The sequence below is a fragment of the Schistocerca americana genome, chromosome 3, assembly GCF_021461395.2.
Source record: "Schistocerca americana isolate TAMUIC-IGC-003095 chromosome 3, iqSchAmer2.1, whole genome shotgun sequence".
Taxonomy (NCBI): Eukaryota; Metazoa; Arthropoda; class Insecta; order Orthoptera; family Acrididae; genus Schistocerca; species Schistocerca americana.
The window spans coordinates 297,408,735-297,426,732 of record NC_060121.1 but is presented as its reverse complement, the minus strand read 5'-3'; positions in this window follow the sequence as shown (position 1 = coordinate 297,426,732).

Here is a 17,998-nt window from a genome sequence, read left to right as displayed (position 1 = left end):
TCGCGGCGCTGTCCGGGGTGTCTCCAGAAACGTCTTCGGCCTGGAATGTCATTGACTAGGGTAGAATTGTGTTCAGTGATGAGTCCAGCTTCGGACTGTGCCCCGATGGCCAGTGAGGATGTGTCTGGGAGCAGGCAGCCGCGGGATACCAATCTATCGCTTGCCACACGTCCCTTCAATCAGCGCGGGATTCGGACGATCTAGCGTATCACTTGAACAGAATTGGGCACGATATCCCTCAGGAGACACCCAACAACTCTGTAAATCAATGCCAAGTCGAATAACGGCTTGAATAAGGGCCAGAAGTAGACTGACGTGTTACTGATTTGCTTCATTTTGTGAAGCCCTTTCTCTTGAATAAAACATCCGATTTTTCTGAAATTTTAATCATTTGTTTCTTTGTACACGTCAATCGCGTATTTTGATTCCCATCCCATTCGGATAATCCCTTCATTGTGCGTCTGCTTTTTTTCTATTAGACTATATTTAAATTCACGGCCAGCTACAAGTACTCTGGCAACAACAGAAAGCGGAGAACCTATAATTCCTTTTTCAGAGCTATGGCTGACTCCGTCAAAACCTAGCCTCCAGACCTACAACTAAAGGCAAAAAATAAAATTTATACTACAGCATCAGGTTTAGAAATGTGACGAAAAAACGCTGTATTCTTTGGGAGATACAGAGGTGAGAGAGTGTGGGCCGGGACTTACCCAGTTCATTGCTAGTAGCGCCACGTCACCACAACGCATCTGTGCTTAGTGAACAAGTTTGGCGCCATAATTTAAGAATGGAAATAAAAGTTAAAGCTGCTTTTCCAAACTTTGTCAGCATGAGATTTAGTATATTAATGTTTAAACTGTCAAATCTCAGATTGATCAGAGGAATATTTTTCCCTGGACACATCGTTTTAAGAAAAAAATAAGTGGTGCTAAATAATGAAGCAAGGAACCCAAAAATTGGTCATAATTTGCATATGTATGTCGAAATTAACTGGTACAAGTCTCAACGTGACTAAAACAATGTTTTCGTAAGAATCCACGTTTTTAAGAAAAATTTAAGGCACTAAATATTAGACATAGAAATATGAAAATTTGTATGAAATTTCAGTTTAGTATAAAAACATTAATTATATAACCCCACTGAGCTACCTCTTATAGTTTTCGAGTAATTTGCTGAAAACTAACTTTGGAACAAAAATGTCCTTAATTGTAGTAGATTAAGTATCTGTTATATTAATGCTACAAAGTTTTGGTTACATCACGTGAGAAACCTATTGAATAATAGAGCTATCGCAAGTTTCAAGGCCTAGATGTAAATAATAACAAATACAAGATCTCTTTAAGTTGCAGTTCCGTGGTCATGTTCTATCGTCACTTCTGTTTTAAAAATTCTAGATGACAAAATTTAAATGTAGACGAGCTAAAACTTTTTCTGTGATTTTAGCCAACTTATCTACATTCATACAGAAATTACGAAAATTCAAAATTAATACACAACCGTGTAATAAAATATTATAGGTCTGAGAAAGCAGCTGTTTAGAGGCTGCTACCGTGGGCGTAGAGCGGATAACAACAGATGTTCCCTTGGCGGTCGGTTGCGCTGCGCCCGTATATAAAAACAGTCCGAGAGGCTAGACTGGTCTTCACTTCACACCCAGACACCATACGATCCGCGTCAGTCAAATGCCTCGGATGACGTCAGAGACCGTCTGTTACTAAATGTGTATTTTCAGTAATAAGACAAAGTGAACTCGCAGGGAATGTATACTGACCTGGATCGCTTATATTTAAAGGAAGTAACTGTTAGTCTGCCGCCTGTAACGTTAACAAATATGTGTGGCACTTTCCATTTCCAGGAGAGCTATTATTTTGATTAACAGAAGTCAGGGCGAAAGACAATTTAATAGAGGTCGCCTCTGAACTGCTCATAGTGCTGTTTAGGATAGAGAGATTTATTATTAGTATTAACATAATGAATATTACAATGTAGTGCATGTGAAACTTTATGAAATATATATATCAATTAGAACTCTAAATCTTCATTTATAATCATAGTCCTGATCCCACTGAGCAAATAGAGAATAGAAACATTTCTTTCAGCGGGCTGGAAAAGAATGTGCACTTGCGGACTGGGAACAATGGTCGGTATGTTCTCCATCGCTTTGTGGCTGTCGTAAAAAACGGTGCCGTCGCCCAACAGGTACAAGAAGTCGACATCGTCCACAGGGTAAGCTAGAGTAGCAACAAAGGAAACATCTCTGACTACACCTTATGATTTAACGCCCTGCTCACATGAAAATCTCTATAGCGTGGACTACCAGTGGAGTCTCTCAGATCCGTGTTGTTAAAATTGACATAAAATGACACAATTTTGACTACTTATGATGTGGATGATTTTTTGATTTACAAATACTTTTAAAATAATTTTTTTTATTTAAAGTTTACATTTTACAAAACGCAATTTTTATGCTTTTTCTGGTGGCTTTTATTCTTACAGTAAATCTGCGCAGGGTCTGCAGACAATAGCAGAATGCTCTGAGCATACAAATTTGGTGCACTTATAACATATAATTTGATTTTTTTTGGCTTTCATCTCTACACAAAATGGGCATCTCCTTTTCTTAGCCGGTTGTTTCACTGCCTGTCTTTGGTCCGGTGTTATTAATGAAGTAACTGACTTCTTTAGCCTTGCTAGATGCTTTCCCAAATTGATTTTGAAAGTCCGACGTCTCAGTTTTTATTTGATAGCCAGCATCATCCAAATTATGTATGCATTCACGACACTTACGTCGATCATGTTGAAGAAAACTACCAATTGCCACCGTCTTGTTTTTCTCTTCACAAGGTAGCATCGTGTCTTCTAGTCCTTGGTGTCAGTACCGCCCTTTGTGGCACTGTATGCCATTATAACTTCCGGCTTATTTACGTATGATAATGAGGTCGTTGGTTGGCCATGAACAGAGCTAAGGACGCGAACAATCTTGTTTTTATTAGGAACATGAGAGGTATCATCACATCTGATTGAAAACCAAATAATGTAGAGTATAATTCATGTCCTTTAGGTCTACTAAAATCATCAGACAGTTCACCTTTGTTTTTCAGATAGTACCGACCAGTGTCAGACATTCTGACAACAAATAGTGAGCTAAATCAAGAAATGTCAAAAAAATTCCACAGGTGATATTACGTCCAGACTTTTCAAGTTCAATCCCCAGAGTTTTCACAGCATCCTCTCCAAGTCTCACAGACCTAGTTTTTCCTCCTTCCCCAAATATACTTTTATCTTCCAGTAGCAGCTTCTTGTATTGTCACAAATTGCCGAAAACTTCATTCCGTATCTGCCAGGTTTCGATGGGATGTATTGTCGAAATGTGACCAACTGCTCATCTACGGTCATGCACCATCCTGGGATGTGGGCGCCCCTAACGGTAAATTCCCACACATCTCAAAAACGTCCCTTGATTGGTTCCAATTTGTCGCTTGACCTATATTCATATCGGGCTACTGTACTGTCAAAGCGTAACACACAATAGCATGGAGGCGGTTGCAAGACACAGTCACACGCAACAGAATTTGCGCTACATTTTTCTTCTCCATCTTCGTAAAGGGATTCTTCATAACCATCATCTTCGTGTAGTTCTGTGTTTTCTGCGACATCTACCTCGTTATCATCATTACTGGAAGATCCACTTTCACTGGATGGGTTTTCTAAATCAGGAAACTGCTCCAACAATTTCCTTATCACCTCATCTGATAGTCCTCTTCTCCGCAACATTTCCAGTTTGGAGAACAGTCAACCGTTATGAAGTAATGTACCAAAATAAACATGTGCTTATCACAAGGAGGACTGTCGAACAATGAAAGACTAACACCACGAGTCAACAATGGCAAAGAACGTAACAGACGCTGAACAGACAGACATTTGGTTTTTGAAAAATTGCTCCTAATTGGGCGGGCCTGCGAGACATGTACTGGAGGAAACTTGCACGAACACTTTAACACAAAGCTGTAAGTAAACTTTTATAATTACTCGTATTTTCCAAAATTATGACCAACTTCGCAGCATCACATACGGGCCTCTGAGGCCCTGTGGTAGGTAAATGGTTAAATAAACAATTTCTCCAACCAGTTCCATGAACATCTGACTTCAATAGACAGTTCCTCAAAACGAAAAATACATTGATACCACGTACTCAGAATGTTTAAATTTAGGAAGATCAGATTACTTCTACTTATCTTCAACAAAATATTTCTGGTACAGCCACCTATGACTATCCCAGGAGAACGGGCAACGGTTCTCGAAGCATTCCTGTGGTAAATTGGAATAAATAAGCCACATATATCATAACCTTGGATGGCTTTCAACAGCCATGAAATGTTACATGTGATGTGTAATAGTCTGTACATAGTGTGTGTAACAAATAAAAAATTCTTGCCCAGTAATTACGATGAATTTTTCTTCCACGTCTATCGATTTACGGAATAGTCTACCCGATTTTGCTACAAGAGACTCCACAGTTTGTAATAAGTCGCTGAATTTATCTTGAGACATTCTAAAGAACGTATGAAATCTCATCTGATCTTTTTCAAGCGGTGGCAGAAGAGTGTCATATTCTCCTTCTTCGTATCGTGAATTCGAAATGTTCTGCAGCCATATTCTTTGCCTTTGCTTGGTTTTACTTCAGCATTTCCTCGTCTTCACATAACAAAGTCATTATTATTATACCCATATCACTTTCACTCACGTCCGTCCCCGGTAGCTGAATGATCAGCGTGACGGATTGTCAGTCCTCTGGGCCCGGGTTCGATTCCCGACTGGGTCGGGAATTTTCTCCGCCAAGGGACTGGGTGTTGTGCTGTCCTCATCGTCATCCTATCATCCTTATTGACTGCAGGTCGCAGAAGTGGCGTCAGATTAAAAGACCATCACCCGGTGAACGGTCTGCCCGGCAAGGGGTTGGCTCTGAGCACTATGGGACTCAACTGCTGAGGTCATAAGTCCCCTAGAACTTAGAACTACTTAAACCTAACTAACCTAAGGACAACACACACATCCATGCCCGAGGCAGGATTCGAACCTGCGACCGTAGCGGTCGCGCGGTTCCAGACTGTAGCGCCAGAACCGCTCGGCCACCAGCGGCCGGCCCGGCAAGGGGCCCTAGCCGTACGATTAAATAAATATACTTTCACCTATTTTGGTCGGAGGTTGGCGAACGACTTACATACCAAATGTGCTACGTATTTTCACGCCACTGAAGTTGAAATGCGGTTATTAAGCATAGATGTGTCGCGTTGGAAGACTGTGTTGCATTGCAGTTGCGCTCAGTGCGGTCTTACCTTTACAGTTAACTAAGTAAGAAATATTGATTTTAACTCGAGTGAAAGGACGCAAGGCAATTTTGATTTTATTGTAGTATGGGAGCAGGCCAATTTTGGATATATGTACCTATGTAAAGCTTTTAAGACGCCCTACGAGTGTAACCGCTGAACGTTTGTACCAGAAATTGTTGAATTCCCTATATATTGCAATATTAGAAGAATTATCTAAAATGGTCTGGGCCTTCATTTACTTTGCCACATCTATCAATTAATGCGCAATTTACATAAATTTTAACAAAATATACTTCTCCGTCAAAACACAAGAGGTGACTTCATTACCGGCAACTTGAGCCTAATATAATAAGTCCAAGATTCAAGAGGACTTTTGCTATCGGCGCCGAAAGATTTTCCAGACCATGGAGACGGAGAACTTCGTTAACAACCTCCTTTGTGAACTACGATTGGCTTCTTGAGCTTATTACTTCCTCTTAAAGGTTTGACAAGTAGCGGCAGCCACTGTGGCAAGTTAATAAAGTGGAACTGCGGTAGCAGCAGAGAGCCTGCGGGTCAGAGAAATTAGTTGGCCGCCTGGGAGGACACGGAGTGAATGGCCCGGCCCTCTATTTCCGCTCGCAGTCAGTCGGTAGCAATGAATCGCGTCACCAGCTCGATTATCGACAGGTACATCGGTGCCTGCGGCGGTGCCCGTTCAGGAAGAATAAGAACAATGCAGCGCGGTTCATCAGATGCGACACGCATCTGTCGCTCGTTACTGGTGGTACAATGACAAAGGTCTGCGCTTGCAGATCATGGATCTCCTTATGTGCGCCGAGAAAGATAAGTAATCGAGTGAATCTCTCGTACAAGTGCTGCACTGATAAGCGACATCAACAGTTTCACTTGTAAGTGGGATATCTGATTTGTGGCGAATACGGAATGTTTGCTATAGGTACAAAAGAAAGGGGCAGCTAGAAGACAATGAAACAAGCAAGTAATAGTAATAAACAACGGAAGCCAATGGTTTCCCGAATAGGGCGGACTATGATTGAGTACGGCAGCACCTTGTAACAGAATTCCCGAGTATCCAAACTGCAGATAAGCACTTCAGGATAACCATGTTACAAGAGTTCCATACAACCACAGTTCCTGTGCATGTAGGCCTCACTATGGCTCCTCATCGATGCCCACTATAAAGAGCCGGAATTTTTGCGGTCTTTGATAAGTAGTAGATTACGATACTAAGCCTGATTTGCGATTCCATTCTTTTTTCAGCAGCGTTTCACCTCAAATCGCAACTAAAGGCAAGCCTATAGGATCTGAATATCGTGTGGAAACATTTATTTAACTTTCAATCTTATCCAAGTTTTTCTGTAAAATAAGGGGAACTGAAAAAGTTTCCATTTGAGGGCGTTGCTGCACCGTGTATGCAAGGTTGCAAGACACCAATGCGGGTATATCAGCACTGACGTGTAGCCAAGGAATTGGTCTGGCACTCGAGTCTTTACGACTTGCGTGCTATAAATGCGGAAATGTGAAGTAGTGCGACGTTATTACCCAGTCCGTACAAACAGGACCAAGGTGCTGTTGACCTTTCTTGGTTGTCGAAGAACAAACACCGGGATCCATCGGAGAATGAGGAATATGTATGGGACAGCATTTCTGTCGAAAACCACGTCCGGGAAAACTGCGACTTCATGATAACGCTCGTCCACATATCGCGAACGTCGTCATGCAGAAATTACGCTAACTGAATCGAGACACACTTGAGCACTCGCCCCATTCGAGTATTCCTGATCGCTTGCCATGTATTTACAAACACCTTTGGCACCTTCAAAAGCGGCTTCGAAGGGTAGACGACTGCTGTCGGACGAGGATGTGCAGCAGCAGTTACTGATTTCTTCACACATCAGCCGGCCGCTATGGTCGAGCGGTTCTAGGGGCGTTTCGGTCTGGAACCGCGCGACCGCTACAGTCGAAGGTTCGAATCCTGCCTCGGGCCTGGATGTATGTGATGTCCTAAGGTTAGTTAGGTTCAAGTAGTCCTAAGTCTAGGGGACTGATGACCTCAGATGTTAAGTCCCATATTGCTCAGAGCCATTTGAACCATTTTACACGTATCAGGACACGCTTTTTTACCAAATGGGTAACTTTAACCTGGTGCGTCACCGTGATGATTGCCTCATTGACGTATTTCGTAGATCTACAAGATGTTCACAGTGCACAAATGGAATTATTATACGTCATGAAATTGTTAGTGGATTAATCACATCTGGCAATCAGCTGCTTATATATATATATATATATATATATATATATATATATATATATATATATATATATATATATAAGCAGCTGATTGCCAGATGTGATTAATCCACTAACAATTTCATGACGTATAATAATTCCATTTGTATATATATATATATTCCATTTGTATATATATATATATATATATATATATATATATATATATATATATATATATATATACAGGGTGTTTCAAAAATGACCGGTATATTTGAAACGGCAATAAAAACTAAACGAGCAGCGATAGAAATGCACCGTTTGTTGCAATATGCTTGGGACAACAGTACATTTTCAGGCGGACAAACTTTAGAAATTACAATAGTTACAATTTTCAACAACAGATGGCGCTGCAAGTGATGTGAAATATATAGAAGACAACGCAGTCTGTGGGTGCGCCATTCTGTACGTCGTCTTTCTGCTGTAAGCGCGTGCTGTTCACAACGTGCAAGTGTGCTGTAGACAACATGGTTTATTCCTTAGAACAGAGGATTTTTCTGGTGTTGGAATTTCACCGCCTAGAACACAGTGTTGTTGCAACAAGACGAAGTTTTGAACGGAGGTTTAATGTAACCAAAGGACCGAAAAGCGATACAATAAAGGATCTGTTTGAAAAATTTCAACGGACTGGGAACGTGACGGATGAACGTGCTGGAAAGGTAGGGCGACCGCGTACGGCAACCACAGAGGGCAACGCGCAGCTAGTGCAGCAGGTGATCCAACAGCGGCCTCGGGTTTCCGTTCGCCGTGTTGCAGCTGCGGTCCAAATGACGCCAACGTCCACGTATCGTCTCATGCGCCAGAGTTTACACCGCTATCCATACAAAATTCAAATGCGGCAACCCCTCAGCGCCGCTACCATTGCTGCACGAGAGACATTCACTAACGATATAGTGCACAGGATTGATGACGGCGATATGCATGTGGGCAGCATTTGGTTTACTGACGAAGCTTATTTTTACCTGGACGGCTTCGTCAATAAACAGAACTGGCGCATATGGGGAACCGAAAAGCCCCATGTTGCAGTCCCATCGTCCCTGCATCCTCAAAAAGTACTGGTCTGGGCCACCATTTCTTCCAAAGGAATCATTGGCCCATTTTTCAGATCCGAAACGATTACTGCATCACGCTATCTGGACATTTTTCGTGGATTTGTGGCGGTACAAACTGCCTTAGACGACACTGCGAACACCTCGTGGTTTATGCAAGATGGTGCCCGGCCACTTCGCACGGCCGACGTCTTTAATTTCCTGAATGAATATTTCGATGATCGTGTGATTGCTTTGGGCTATCCGAAACATACAGGAGGCGGCGTGGATTGGCCTCCCTATTCGCCAGACATGAACCCCTGTGACTTCTTTCTGTGGGGACACTTGAAAGACCAGGTGTACCGCCAGAATCCAGAAACAATTGAACAGCTGAAGCAGTACATCTCATCTGCATGTGAAGCCATTCCGCCAGACACGTTGTCAAAGGTTTCGGGTAATTTCATTCAGAGACTACGCCATATCATTGCTACGCACGGTGGATATGTGGAAAATATCGTACTATAGAGTTTCCCAGACAGCAGCGCCATCTGTTGTTGAAAATTTTAACTACTGTAATTTCGAAAGTTTGTCTGTCTGAAAATGTACTGTTGTCCCAAGCATATTGCAACAAACGGTGTACGGTCATTTTTGAAACACCCTGTATATATATATATCTGTGTGTGTGTGTGTGTGTGTGTTTTTATCGAAAACATCAAAATTCCATATGATGGAACAAATACAAGACCTACATTTATAGAAGCACAAACTTATTTATTTGCAAAAAATCACTTGAGTGGCATATTCTAAAAATACAAGCTTACTATCATTTCTTTAAATTGGGACTACGACATAAGTTTTCTTCTGAACAACAGCTCACCTTGAAACAAATTCAGTAATATATCTCTTTTGTAGAAGTGACAAGAAATTAATGATCAATATACAATGAAGATGGAATTTTTCTGCTATTTTTGCATCGGCCATAAGAGGTTTCCTCAACTCCCTGTCGAGTGTGTTTCTCACCTTATTGATACATGAACATTGTGGATTCTCGTCAACGGAGTCCATAAATTTCTTGAACGACACTACTACTTTCCAAAGGCCAGTGTGGCTTCTGCCCGAGATACTCTACCTATGACCAACTCCTGAACTTACCCAACTCTTACCATCTTTGTTCCCTACGTAAAAGAAAGGCATTTAATACCATGTGGTGTCCCGGCACCCTGTCCTTCGTTTGTTACTTTTTCTGTTCACTTACAGGACCGCCCCAAAAATTCACCCCACTCCCACAACTGTGTCACGTTAACACGACCGTTTCTATACCTAAACTAACTACCGAGTGATGGGGCGCAGTGTGAAGGCATTGGTCTTGTGTTCGAGATAACGACTGATCAGATTTCCGTCGTGCTATTCTGATTTATGTTTTCTGTATTTTCCTAAACTGTTTGAGACAAATGTCCGGATGATTCTTTTGAAACAGCAGGATCGATTATATTCCAAATCCTTCGGGAGTCTGAACTCGTCGCCGACGTGACGTTAAAGCCTAACCCTTTCTTGCTTCCCAAGTCAGCTCCCCCTGTCTGTCTAAGTGAACACTCCGACATCGTCGGCTTGACTGATCTCTATCAAATTCTCCAGTCTTTCGAAAAATTACTTTAACTTCAAGTTGTTCTTCCTATACACAGTCACCCTATCATATCTGCGACATGCTTTTCATTACGAAATAGAGTCCGAAATATACTAAAAATACAGTGAAGTCAAATATTATATTCTTCCACATACAGTCAAACTTACAAAAGCCTTATCCGACGTCTCCTTGCATTAACCAGAGTTGGTTTCTTTCCCGTTCCTCCAAAATTCTATTATTCCATGCAACATCTTGAGCAACAATTCTTCCCCGCGTTAGAAGACTTGCCAGTAGGACTCTTACACGATTTATCCAATGCACATTTCTACTACAACAGGGATTCTACCAGATACAGTCTCTTCCATTCCCAGCCCCTCCACCAATCAACACTACGTTTCTCAGTATCTGCACTCCAGCATCCCAACTCATAAAATACAACCACCATAATACCCACATTTGAGTACCTTTACAATGTATCCCACGAGATCAGTGTAACCTACTGGTGCTCACAGTACTTCTTTTCTTGCACAAACAATCCAACAACTCACTTTTACAAGAGTTGCTAATACCTTCTTAACATTACACAACCCCATGTCAATGTGAATGGCAACACCATCGCATTCTATGAAGTTTAACCCAGAAACGTGACAAGTGCTGCACACGTTCCTCACCGCCACACCATATTCTCTGCGTGTGCACTGTGGGAAGAGGGGGGAAACTGCGATGGACCACATTTAGATGGACACTGCATATGACTTGGTTTCATATTTCTCATTTATCAGGAACATAAATTACAAACAAAACCAATTTCCAGTATTGCTTGATATACGGGTCTAGTATGAAAACTGGAAAATTATGAAATTTACGTAAATAAGCTCAAATTATCAGTTTAAAGCAGAAACGTATCATTATCAGGTGAAACAAGGACATGCTTCAAAATCAGCCAGGTGTTCCTGTGGCAGAGCACTTAATTCTTGTTCATGCCACAGAATGGGCCAATTAGTGCTGGCAGTGATTTCATAACTGGCCCGTCAACATTCTTAATGTCACTGCATTTCCCTTTGGAATCTTGCGGTGACAAATTACGCAACAATGCGGCCCTATCTGTTGGCAAAATAGTTCCATATACTGCATATTCTTCAGACTCACAATATTTCATTTGTGCGTTGCCAAAAACAATGTTTGGAACTAATTTCCGTATTGGCGGGGTTCTTACCGTTCTTGACGCGAAAACAATCCTGTTTCTTGCATGCTTGCTTATCGTCGTTATTGTGTAGTGTAATGTATGTATTCAGGCAATAGTTCATATGAAATGCTTGATAATTTAATCGGACAGAGAGCAAGCTGAGGACTTAAAACAACAATATTACTCAGTATGTTTGAACAATGCCCATCATGATAACGATTCTACTAACAATCTTTGATTATCTGCACATCATTTTCTTTTTATTGTGTTCAAGACCAGAGTGAACACCAAACTTTTAGTGGGAGAAATTCTATTTTGTATGTCTTCAGTTTTCTGGTGCTCTTTTTAGGAGACGAAATGTTTTTTACTATTATAAAGAAAAATAATTACAGTATCACTTTATTTTTATTTAACTGATTTCTCCCAAGATTTTAGAATTTAAAAAGAGCACAGTTTTATAAAAAGGACTAAAATTACATAAAACTGCAATAAAAACGGCTTCATTATCAATCAGATTTGACAAATGTAAAATGTAAGACCATTGAGGATGTAATTACTAAAGAAAATTTTTTCTAACCATCGTTGTTTTATATCTGGAGGTTTTCATCCATAGTGAAAAATATGCCTTCAGTGAATTGGTCAGTTCTGATTTTAGACGCCTCAATTATTTATGGTGCACTGAAGACTTAATTTTTATGTGGTAGAAAGAGTCCGCATATGGACAGGCGCAGATAATATCAGAGATTTCCGTTGTCACGTTGCCACAAAATCGTGACTTATTTAGTTTCACAATCAATAAAAGACTTTCACGCAAACATATGTTGATCGAAACATTTTACAACGCTTACAACCTCAATCTGAAGACGTGGAAACTCTCCCCAGTGAAAACAACGTAGACTTTGAGGACCATTTCAACGTAAAAGAATTTGCCTTTTAAACGGGATCTGTGGATCAATCAGTTCCATCTGCTCGTGAACGGGAGAGCTTTCAACAGAAACGGTCTCGAAATCAGATACAAAATTAACAGTGTTCTCAAAACGGTTACAAAGCTATTCTTGTTAATCTTTCAAGGCAACATAGAATTCTACAAAGCTCGTGTTTTCATTAATGCCAGCTAGCTTAGAGAACTGGCAGAATTTGTATCTACCGCTGTGCGACTTTGTTTTTAAATACATCCACGCCAGCTCAGAAATAAATTATTTTTCACGTTTCAGTGTCTTACTTCGGGTATAGACGGTCAAAGCCAATTAAAATGAGAAGTCTGCAATCGTTTCCGGATATGGTAATTTTCGTTCCTGCTTTCCTTTAGCCTCTGTAAATTTAAGGATAGCAGGTTTTAAATCAAAAAATCGTTCCAGGAATGCTCACTGATTTAACCAATGTACATTTCACTACAGTTAGGCGATAAAACTCATAGCGTACCACCTAATATCGTGTCGGACCTTCAGTTTCCCGGCAGAGTGCAGCAATTCGACATGTCTTGGACTCAACAAGTCGTTACAAGCACCTGCAGAAATAATGAGGCGTCCGTAATAGCAAAAGAGTTGCCGGTGCAGGATTTTGTGCAAGAACTGACCTCTCGAGTCATGAATGTTTGATGTAATCCATATCAAGTGATTTTGGTGGTCAAATCACTCGCTCGAATTGTCCAAAATGTTCTTCACCTGTCGCGAACAGCTGTGGCACTATGACATGACGCATCGTCATCCATAAAAATTCCGTCATTTTTAGGAACATGATGTCCATGAATCGTCTCCAGGTAGCTGAACATAACCATTTTCAGTCAATGATAGGTTCAGTTGGATCAGAGGACCAAGTGCATTCCATATAAACATAACTCACACTATTATGGAGCCACTAGCAGCTTGCATAGTGCCTTGTTGCCAACTTGGGACTATGGCTTCGTGGGGTCTGTGCCACACTCGAACCTTACCATTGGGTCTTACCAATTGAAACAGGGACTCGTCTGTCCACGGCAGGGTTTTCCAGGCGCCGAGGGTCCACCCGATATGGTCATGAGTCCAGGAGAGGCGCTGCAAATGATGTCATGCTGTTAGCAAAGGCACTCGCGCAAGTCGTCTCCCGCCACAGCCCATTTCATCGCATAGTCCTAATGGCTACGAACTTCGTATGTCGTACATTGATTTCTGCGATAATTTCACGCAGCGTTGCTAGTCTGTTAGCACTGACAACTCTACAAGCACGCCGCTCCTCTCGGTCGTTAAGTGAAGGCCGACGGCCTTTGCGTTTTCCATGGTCAAAGGTTGAAACTGAAATTTGGTGTTATGGGCGCACTCTTGACACCGCGGATCACCGAATGTTGAATTCCCTTTCAGAAATGGAATGTCCAATGCGTATAGTTGTAACAAACATTCCGTGCTCGAAGTCAGCTAATTCCTATCATGCGACCGTAATCACGTCGGAAAGCTTTTCACTTGAATCACCTGAGTACAAATGATAGCTCCGCCAATGCACTGCCCTTTTATTGCTTTTGTACGTGACTGTTGCCATCTGTATATGTGCATATCGTTATCCCACGAACTTTCGTCACTTCAGTGTAATATATGAAGTCTTCATACTCTTCGTTCAACCGCATCGAAATCTATTGCAACTGGCAGTAGAATGAGAAGTGTGACTTTTGAAAATTTGTTCTACATACTACCAATTCATTCATGTGCGCCATGGTTGCAAATTTAGCGCAGAGTTCTTCTTGATGTACAGAACAATTAATTACGTCCGTCGGTCGTTGTAATTTTTTGCTCATTCATCGTCAACTAAACCTTTAAGTTCTTTCTGCATAGCGCATTTGCGGTACACGCCGATTATGTGACTGAATAATAGATATTGAGAATTCTCATACTTCTCTTCTGCCATTATCATCCATTTGAAAAGACTTGTGACGACCGATTAATAGACTGCCTCTTTTTGTGCAAACAGCTGCTGGACCTGTCGACTGCCCTTGTAGGACGAAAAAGTGGCGAAGGGTAAACAGCGCCGACACCGCGATTCTGCCGAACTAAAGAATGTCATGCCAAACGAAAAACGCCGCGTGGCAGTGACGAATGAACTGTTGCGCTGTGCCGGATACTTCTGAGAAGAACCGAACAAAGCCGAGAGAGGTCGAGCCTCAATCTGGAGGCGAGCAGCACATTGTGATAGGGTGCGCTTTTGGCACGCCGTGGCTGACCCGAGTTCATCACAATTAGCATGGTTCAAATGGCTCTGAGCACTATGGGACTTAACAGTTGAGGTCATCAGTCCCCTAGAACTTAGAACTACTTAAACCTAACTAACCTAAGGACATCTCACACATCCATGCCCGAGGCAAGATTCTAACCTGCGACCGTAGCGGTCGTGCGGTTCCAGACTGTAGCGCCTAGAACCGCTCGGCCACCCCGTCGGCCATAATTAGCATGTATGAAGAAATCCGATATGGTTGCTAGCGAGTTGCTACCATACAAAGAAATGAGTGAAAGAAGAAAAGCCCGTATTGAAGGCAGATCCCTAAGTTAATGGAGGAGTCTGCAGCAACGTCTTGTAACGACATATCAGTAATTTTCGCTTATTTCTTGTTTTAGGAAGTCTCTTTTATTTTAGGGAAAATTTGAGTGTCTGACTATAAATGTGTTATTTTTGATAAAGAAAAAGCACTTGTATATGAGACAGGCAGTCGTTATGTGTAAAGTCTGGAGCAATTATTTTAGAGGAGGAGGAGGATGTTAGTGTTTAACGTCCCGTCGACAACGAGGCCATTAGAGACAGAGCGCAAGCTCGGGTTAAGGAAGGATGGGGAAGGAAATCGGCCGTGCCCTTTCAAAGGAACCATCCCGGCATTTGCCTGAAACGATTTAGGGAAATTACGGAAAACCTAAATCAGGATGGCTGGAGACGGGATTGAACCGTCGTCCTCCCGAATGCGAGTCCAGTGTAACTATTTTAGAAAAGTTATCGTTGTAGAACTATATCTGTCTTTTGTTGATATATTACACTTGTTGCTTTTTCAATGTAAGTTTCTTTCAGTCTGAATAATTATTTATTTTTGTTCCAGTATTGTTAATATTATTTTATTATGTACTACGTATATCTTTGGTATGTTATTCAGGATAGCCGAGAGCGCTAACGCGCTGGTTCCAGAAGTCGGGAACGCGCGCTGGCCCCGGATCGACTCCACCCGGCGGGTTAAAGACGACGGCCGGTTCGCCGGCGAGCCTGGATGTGGTTTTTAGGCGGTTTTCCACATAATACTAGGTGAATACCGGGCTGGTCCCCACCTCCCGTCTCAGTTACACGACTCGTAGACATTTGAAACACATTCACACTCTTTCACGATTTACACTAGACGCAGACAGTTGGGGTACACTAAACCCGTCCCGGGTGGTATGGGGTGACGGCAGGAAGGGCATCCAGCCACCCCTTAACTTAAACTTAACCATGCCAAATCCGTCCTTAACCCTGCCGACCCTGCGCACAATGCGGGATATAGGCAGTAGCGAAAGAAAGAAAGAAACAAAGTATATCCTTGGTATGTTATTGACAGTTTTCACAGTGGAAGTGGGGCTGAGTCTGATTGTATGAAGCCAAGTAACCGGCTCGCACCAAGTCTGTTTAGGCACCATTACGGCTGTCTCACAACTCGCCTGCTATTTAATTTACGAAGTCCGAGGTGCTAGCGCGAACAGTACTGGTGCACTTGAGAGATTCGAAGCTGACACGGTCGTAAAAATAAGAAACCAAACCTATTATACCCGAAACACGTAATGTTCCGTGCAAGTTAGTATTTCTGGTCATCGTCAGTTTAACGGTGGAGTTGCACCGAGCGAGGTGGCGCAGTGGTAGCACACTGGACTCGCATTCGGAAGGACGACGGTTCAATCCCGCGTCCGGCCATCCTGATTTAGGTTTTCCGTGATTTCCCTAAATCACTCCAGGCAAATGCCGGGATGGTTCCTCTGAAAGGGCACGGCCGACTTCCTTCCCCATCCTTCCCTAATCCGATGAGACCGATGACCACGCTGTCTGGTCTCCTTCCCCAAACCAACCAACCAACCAACGGTGGAGTTGCAGTTTCCACTTCCCCTCTGTAATACCTGTCACCAATCTGCTAGCTGGAGGTGAGAAGCCCGGTCCCTGGCGAGTCAAATGCTGAGGATCGCGATCTTCCGCCGGAACAGCGAGAGGGCTGCTGACGTAAGCAAGGTAAAGCGCCACGGCCGGCCAGCTGCTACGGGGGCTGTCCACTGTCGCTGTCTCCACCGCCCGCTCCACAGCTGCCGACGATTAATCACTTTCTGACGCTCGCACTTACATGCAAACTAGCCGTCTCCCCGAGTTACGCACGAATGATACACGAAGTCACCACAGACATCTTGACAGTCTCAATTACTGTTTAATCTAGAGTTTGAGGGAACTACTGCCTCGGGCATGGGTGTGTGTGATGTCCTTAGGTTAGTTAGGTTTAAGTAGTTCTAAGTTCTAGGGGACTTATGACCTAAAATGTTGAGTCCCATAGTGCTCAGAGCCATTTGAACCATTTGAACTAACTTTTTCTCCTTAAATATCTTTCTGGACTGTTGAAAATATTGATCATCTGATTAATTTTCCTCAGACAGCTACTACATCCGCACACAACTTGTGGGATCATCGCATTTTGCGCCTTCGTCAGCAATTGTTAAGCACTATTGCCCCATTTCGGCTATTATCACTTTCTTAACCAGTGTTTGCAAAGAACCGCTACCACTTAAAAACGGCCTAACATGGGAAATTGAAAAATAGAGGGAAAGTAGTAATAGTTATAGTTGTTGTTGTTGTTGTGGTCTTGAATCCAAAGACTGCTTTGATGCAGTTCTCCATGCTACTCTATCCTGTGCAAGCCTCTTCATCTACAGCAACCTACATCGTCCTGAATCTCCTTAGTGCATTCATCCCCTGACCTCCCACTACGATTTTTATCCTCCAAGCTTCCCTCCAACACTAAATTGGCGGCCCCTTGATGCCTCAGAACGTGTCCTACGAACCGACCCCTTCTTCCAATCAAGTTGTGCCACAAATTCCTCTTCTCCCCAATTCAATTCAGTACCTCATCATTAGTTACGTGATCAACCCATCTAATCTCCAGCATTCTTCTGTACCACCCATTTCAAAAGCTTTTGCGCTCTTCTTGTCTAAACTGTTTATCGTCCATATTTCATTCCATACATGGCTACACTCCAAACAAATACTTTCAGGAAAATCTTCCTCACACTTAAGTCTATACTTGATCTTAAAAAATCTCTCTTTTCCAGAAAATCTTTCCTTGCCATCGCCAGTGTACAGTTTATATCCTCACTACTTCCACCATCATCAATTATATTGCTGCCCAAATAGCAAAACTCATCTAATCCGTTAAGTGTCTCATTCCTTAATCTGATTCCCTCAGCATCACCTAATTTAATTAGACTTCACTCCATTATCCTCATTTTGCTTCTGTTGATGTTCATCTTATATCCACCTTTCAAGACACTGTCCATTACTTTCAACTGCCCTTCCAAGTCCTTCTCTG